Here is a 6,619-nt window from a genome sequence, read left to right on the forward strand (position 1 = left end):
AGGTTAGGTGACTTGCTCAAGGTCACAGAGCTAGGACTTCGAGTCCATTTCTGCCGTCATTTGTGCTCTGTTGTCTATTCTGCTGCCTATTGTTGGAAGGCCTCTCAGGCCCATTCCTTGACAGGCTCGCTGTCCAGATTTGGGAGTTCCAGCTTTCAAGGGGCTGAACAGCTGAGCCAGGAACCTGAGCAAATGGGCCAGAACGGGTGCCTAGGAACTCTGCCGGAGCACGTGAACCCTTTGTTTTCTGCTGCCACCTCCTGGATCGTCCTGACCCCTTTCTTCTCTCCACTCAGCTCTGCCTCAAGTACAAGCAGAATGGGGGGCGTCGGAGGGCAGAGGAGTGCGCTGGTGTGTGTGTCGGGGGGTGCCCTCCCTACTCATCGCAAAACTGTAAAATAATTTGAGGACTTGAAAACAGACTTCACGAGGCACCTGCTTGGGCTCAGTTGGAGGAACACGCGACTCTTGGTCTCGGGGTTGTGGGTGCCAGCCCCACGGTGGGTGTAGAGATTACTAAATAAATAGATAACCTTAAAAAAAAAATTGAACTCATTTCTGAATTCACTTGCTATACCGCGGATGAACCTTGAAGATATGCTTAATGAAATAGGCCAGCCACAAAAGGATAAATAGTATATAATCTCATTTGCATAAGGCATTCAAAGTAGTCAAGTTCATAGAGACAGAACGTACAATGGCGGGGGTCACCAGGGGCTGGAAGGGGAAGGAAGACTGGGGAGTTCGTGTTTAATGGGGACGGAGTTTCAGTTTTGCAAGACGAGAAAGTTCTGGCACTGGATGGTGGCGACAGGTGCAGAGCAGTGTGAATGTACTTCACGTCACCAAGCTGTGCACTTGAAAATGGTCAAAATGGCGCATTTTATGTTCTCGTACATGTTATTAGATTTTTAAAAACTTGAATTGGTAAACCTTCAATGAGCGTTTACCATGTGTTCTGTACTGAGCATTCAAAGCTATAAAGCTTCAGTCCTGCCGTCAAGGATAGGTCAGTCCTATCGGGCAAAAGCAAGATAATCGTACCTACAGCCCTGCGCAAAGTGCGATCTGGCGACTTGCGTGGAACTGATGGAGGGGAGGGGGAGGGCGAAGTTTTCCCGAAGGCGGTAGTGTCCCAGGCAGCCGTTCCCAGGAACTGAGATGACTTCCTGTGTGTGACAGAGAGGTTGGGCAGGAAGTGGGAGAGCTAGGGACACAGAATATTCCAAGCAGACCAGTACAGAGTTGTGAAATAGCACACCTCTTCTCTTTTATTTGTGAAGAATGCAGCTAAACCCGTATCCTCTCATTCTACACCGACAGGTCTATGACAGTGCTTCTCATACCATTTGCTGTGAAGAACATGATGCACATGTATGTGTGCGTGTTTGTAATTTCCAGTCCATCACAGATGGACATGTGGCCCTACTGTGTGTGACTATTACAGAGCTCGTGCCACGTGCCACCTACCAAGGAAGTCTGAACTCATCTACTTCTCGTTCAGTAGGAGTCCACTGATCACCAGCTTGGATGTTACAAGGTCAGGTCGCTTTCAAGGTTTTAGAACGGTTACTCTTAGGTTTATCGTACTGTGGACTAGCATGGTCTGCAGACCACGTTTTGAGTAGCGCTACTCCAAAAGGCAGTGCGTCCTTTCTAAGGAGGAACCACTTCCTTTTATTTTATCCATCCTTGTGCGTGCCTTCAGATTTTTAGCAGGATCACCCTAAAGAAGCCCGCTCCTCGCCCAGAAAGGGATGCCCGCTTGTTAATTAGCTAGTGTTTTGAATATGAAAAGCTCTGCCAGCATTAAATATTATTATTATTATTAGCCTCGTGTCCACTATAGTAGATGTCATTTAATTAGAACTGCATAATAGGCAAATCTGCCTTAATTGGCTGGGATGTGGCTAAGAAACCATTTCACGTCTGTGTCTATGTTCTCTGTTCTGTGGTCATCACATTCTCTGGCAATGGGTCATTCTGGAGACCTTGGGTAGGGTTCAGGGAAGGTTATCTGGCTACTGATTAACACTTAATTAGCACCTTTTTCATGTAGCACAGCAGTGACTTTGTAAATTTAAAATTTTCAGGGGACCACTTAATGTGGAATTAAAGTACAAGTGCAATATTTAAGATGCATGAAATTGTTTTACGCATTACAGCATTAACTAGCTCTTAATTTATGCAGTGCATGCCAGAGAAGGGCAATTAAAATGTAGCAGGGAAAAAAATTATAGATCTCTATGTTGTCCTGTCTTTTCCTCTCCCGGTGCTTTGGAAGGCTTTTGCTACGTTTGTATCTCAACTCCTGTTCTAGATTTAGGAGTAAAGGGTAAGTTCTGTAGCCTGTTTGCTACCACAGGAATTGGCATCATTTTTAGCCTGAAACTCTCTCCAACTGGTAAGTCCCTCCCAGAGCCTAGAGATCCACCCCAACCTCAGTGATTTCTCCAGGGGTAGACACCTAACCCAAGCAGAGCCAATGAGATGTCAGGAAACATTTGCTGGAACCTTATGGGAAAGTGATGCTAACGGTGCCCTCCTTGGTAGCAACCAGAAGGAGTGGTTCCCTTTTCCCTTGGCCAGTGTGAGGATGTGAGGTCCGGAACAGCAGCAGCCATTTTGTAAGCAGTCTGGAGCTGCAAGGGAGCCACTGTTTGGAATCTGGCGAACAGATTCCAACACATGCGAGGCTATCTGGCAAGATATCCTGGAAGCCATGGGAGACACAGGATTGGGACTTGTCTGAAGGCCATCTGACTTCCGGACTCTTGAATTATGTTGAACCCTGTAAATATACTGCGTATTCCCACCTTGATTCATGCTGTTCCCTTTGGCCGGAATTCTCTTCCCTTCCTTCTCCATCCTTCAAGGCCAAGTCCAACACCCCCCCCCCCCAACACACACCATGTAAGAAGCTTGCCTTGATGTGAGCCATGCTCGAGATGGTCAGAACCATACCCCCCTCCTCTGGACACTAATGCCCCTTACTTGAACCTCGCCTTCAGCAGGGAGCACATGCTGTCCTGAAAAGCATCAGGCTAAAATTTGATTCTCTAGCTCCTGCCCTGTGGACCCCAACTCTTGCTTCTTCCGTCCCCAGCATTAGTGTCAGCGGGCCATACTGAATGTGCAAAGTGCCACAATCCTGTTCCTAGAAAGGATTGTTAATGTTAGGGGGCAGAGAAGGAGAAAGTGCAAGCAAGCATGTGGTCTTCTTAGCTAATGCCAGACCAAAAAGACTTGGGGTAAAAGCTGCAGGCAGCTGGATGGGTCCCTGGGCCACGGCAGCTGTAGAGGGCAGGCGAGGACTTGCCCTAAGAAAGGGGAGGAGTCACAGAAACGAGCCAGTTAGAATATTCCTCTGCCCCTCTGTTTGTAACCTTATAACTTACACAGAGGGTTACAGTCTCCAAGTACAAAGTCAAGGGCTATGAAAGTCAAAGTTTCCCTGTCACCTTCTCCTTCCCACTCTCCATGTCCTCTGTGGCAGATGTGTGCCTGAGCTTCTCTGATCCCTGTGCCCGCACCCCTAGCCTCACAGTGCACCCAGCCCTTCTCCGGGTGGCCCCAGCCAACAGCGGGGCAAGGCGGTGGCACTCGGAGCTGGCCATTTCCCCTGCCAGCCCTCCCCCAGTGACAACCTTTGCTCGGGGCTCCCAGAGACTTTTCAGAGCTGCATTGCCACCTGCCGGCTCCCCCTGCCCAGTCCTGCTTCTGCCCTTCTCCCTTCCCGGGGAAACCCTGGGCACTCCTGACTCCATCTTAGTGCCTGCCTCCCTAAGAACCCGACCCATGACGCCCTCCACAGACGTGACAACGCTAACTCTGGGATGTGTGTTCTTCCACACAGGTTTTCCTACTCAATTCTTTACGTGGACACCACCTAAAGCTTTGTCATCATTCCTTTTGTTTTCACATGAGTGCGGTCGTATCGTGTATGTGAATCATCCCACCACTTAAAATTGTAGCACATCTCCCCAAACAGTAGAAATCGGTGTGCGTAGGCATGTCTTTCTTTTTGTGTGCTGTATACTACGTTATAGTATGGTGAGCCCACTGTTTGCTTAACCCTTCTCATACTGATGGACATTTGGGCCATTTCTTTTATATCGTAACAATGCTGCCAGGAACGTGCGATAACATGGATTTCAAATACACTGAACGTTATTCTAAGCGGTATAAACCACGCACAGTGAAAGGCTAAAAGAGAAACCTGTGTTCACCGTGCCTTTGATTTTCTGTGTTCTGATGCTTTGATATCTGAGGCCCTGCTAACCTCTAAGGGACTGTCTGTCCCAGGATTACCGATTCCTAGAGCCTCTATCCGGCTGTCACGCTCCTGGGCACTGTCCACCTGCCCTGATCAGACAGCTAGGGACCACCCCCATGTCCCAGAGCCCACGGGATTGATTATTCAAACTAGCCAACCCCAAACCAGCGTACCCTGCCTCGCCCCGTTCCTTCCCTTGAAAATGACATTAAAGGCTCTTGCCTGGCATGCCCCCTTCCTCTAGGGATTTGTAAGTACAACCAATTATCTTTTCTCTGGTGGTCCCCTCCCAGTCGGCTGGCCTCACCATACAGAAGGTTCCAGAATGCTTTAGTTCGTGAACTCTTCCTGGGCAAATGTGAAGTGCTAAGTGTGCTGTTACTTAAGTCAGACACAAGAAAGAACTTCCCAGGGGTAAGCAAGGCCACCGGAAACGCTCCAAGTTACTGGAGCATCTTGAAAACAGTGTCGTCAACAGCAGCCGTGAGCCGATTCCCCCAGGAGCAGAGGCAGGGACTGAGGCGAAGCAGCCGTCTCCTGCCGGCCGAAGCCTTTGGGAATTTACCACTCACCAGGGCACGGCCCCAGCCCTTGCTGAAGGAGGCCACCAGGGTCCACCCCCGCCCCCCCACCCCGACCGGGCGGCTCCTGCAGTCCCCGCAGACGACTGAGGTCGGCTCACCTGAGAGGGGAGCAGGGAGGGGATGATCGCCCTCTCCGTCGCCCTGGGGCTCTGGGCCCGATGACGTGGCGCATCCTGGCGGAGGCTAGCCTGTGTTCACAGCTGCCTGCCGGGAGCCGGAGCCTGTCAGCTCCAGCGGCAGCGAGGGAAGACGTTTCTGACACTAAACCCCAGGGGAATCCACGGAGAAGCTGGGCTGTCATTACTTATTAACAATGGGCCTGATCCCCAGCCAGGCAGGCCCAGGGAAATAGCCTGGGGGGAGGCCAGCCTTCCCGCTAGGAGGTGGATTAACACTTTCTGGGCAGGGGGGAGCTGTTTGGGGGGTCCATTGTCACACTTTGCATGTAAGAAGGACCATTCTTTACATATTAGACACAGGCACACTCTCTTCCTCGTCTTGCCCTCCCCCTCTGTGTCTGCATTCTTCTCCTCTGTTCCCTGCCCCCCTCAAGTTTTAAACCGGCAAACCCACAGGATGTGGGAGGCTGTGCTCACAGGGAAAAGGAAGGTTTGAGAACGCACACCAGAAACCTAAGTCTTGTGCCCGCAGAGCCGGCCCGCGGGGGTGGGAAGAGGGAGAGGCAGGTGGAGCCGGGGTCCAGGCAGGGTCTGCAAACTGGCTGGTCGTTAAACCTGGTCGTTGCCCCTTTACTCCCCTCTTGAGATGTCCTGGGCTCCAGGGCCGGCACGCTCGATCCCAGCTCCGCGATCTCAGGCAGGCAGAGCGACCCGCCCTGATGCCGCAGGTCAGTTTTCCAGAAAAGTAGATGCCGAGAGAGACTGGCACCCGGCACAGTTTTTAGGAAGCGCTCCTAGGAGCGGCACGTGGAGAAGGGAGCAGCTGGAAGCAGGAGCAGGCAGAGGAGAAAACTCCACTACAATCCTAGCTGGACAGAAGCCTCCGCGGATCCCATCAAGAGCTCTGGAGCCCCAGTGACTCTTTAGTGTGCTTGAGAGTTGGGCTGGAGGGATTTGGGCTGGAGGAACGAGCCTCCGAGCCTCCCTTCCCTGCTATGGATCAGCTCGCTGGGCGTGGACTGCTCTAGGAACTGGCATGACCCTGGGCAGGGCGGTTTCTTCAGCCTCAGGGAAGGGCTGACAGCTGAGGGCAGGCTGTGGACCGTGTTAAGTCTTTCCTTCCTGAGCACAGCAGCCAGCACCCTGCCTCCCAGGAGCACAGCGAGGGGAGGAGGGGGTGGGTGGCGCGGAGGCAGGGTCGGATGGGGCATTCCTCAGGACTCCTGCCTCCCCACAGAGACCAGCGGTGGGGGGGGGGTGCCTCCTTTCGTGCTGTGTCTCCTCCTCTCCTCCCTAACAGCATCCCCCCACCCCTCTTCCCATCCCTCCTCCCACTCTCCTCCTATCCTTCCTGCCACCCCTCCCCCATTCTTCCTGCCGTCCACCTCCCATCCCTCTCCCCACCCTTCCCATCCCTCCTCCCGCCCTCCTGCCATTCCTCCCGCCATCCCTCCCCATCCCTCCTCTTACTGCCCTCCCTTTCAGCTTCCCTCCAGCACCCATCACAGAGGTTTACAAAGTGTTAACGGCCGTCCAGTCTGGTGGGCCAGTGCGAGTTTACAAGGAAGCGGAACTGCCCTAATTGAGGTGGAAGGTCAGGGAGCCCCTCCTTCTGGCCACTGTTTTGCTATAAAACACTT

Source organism: Mustela erminea, chromosome X (genome assembly GCF_009829155.1).
Source record: "Mustela erminea isolate mMusErm1 chromosome X, mMusErm1.Pri, whole genome shotgun sequence".
Taxonomy (NCBI): Eukaryota; Metazoa; Chordata; class Mammalia; order Carnivora; family Mustelidae; genus Mustela; species Mustela erminea.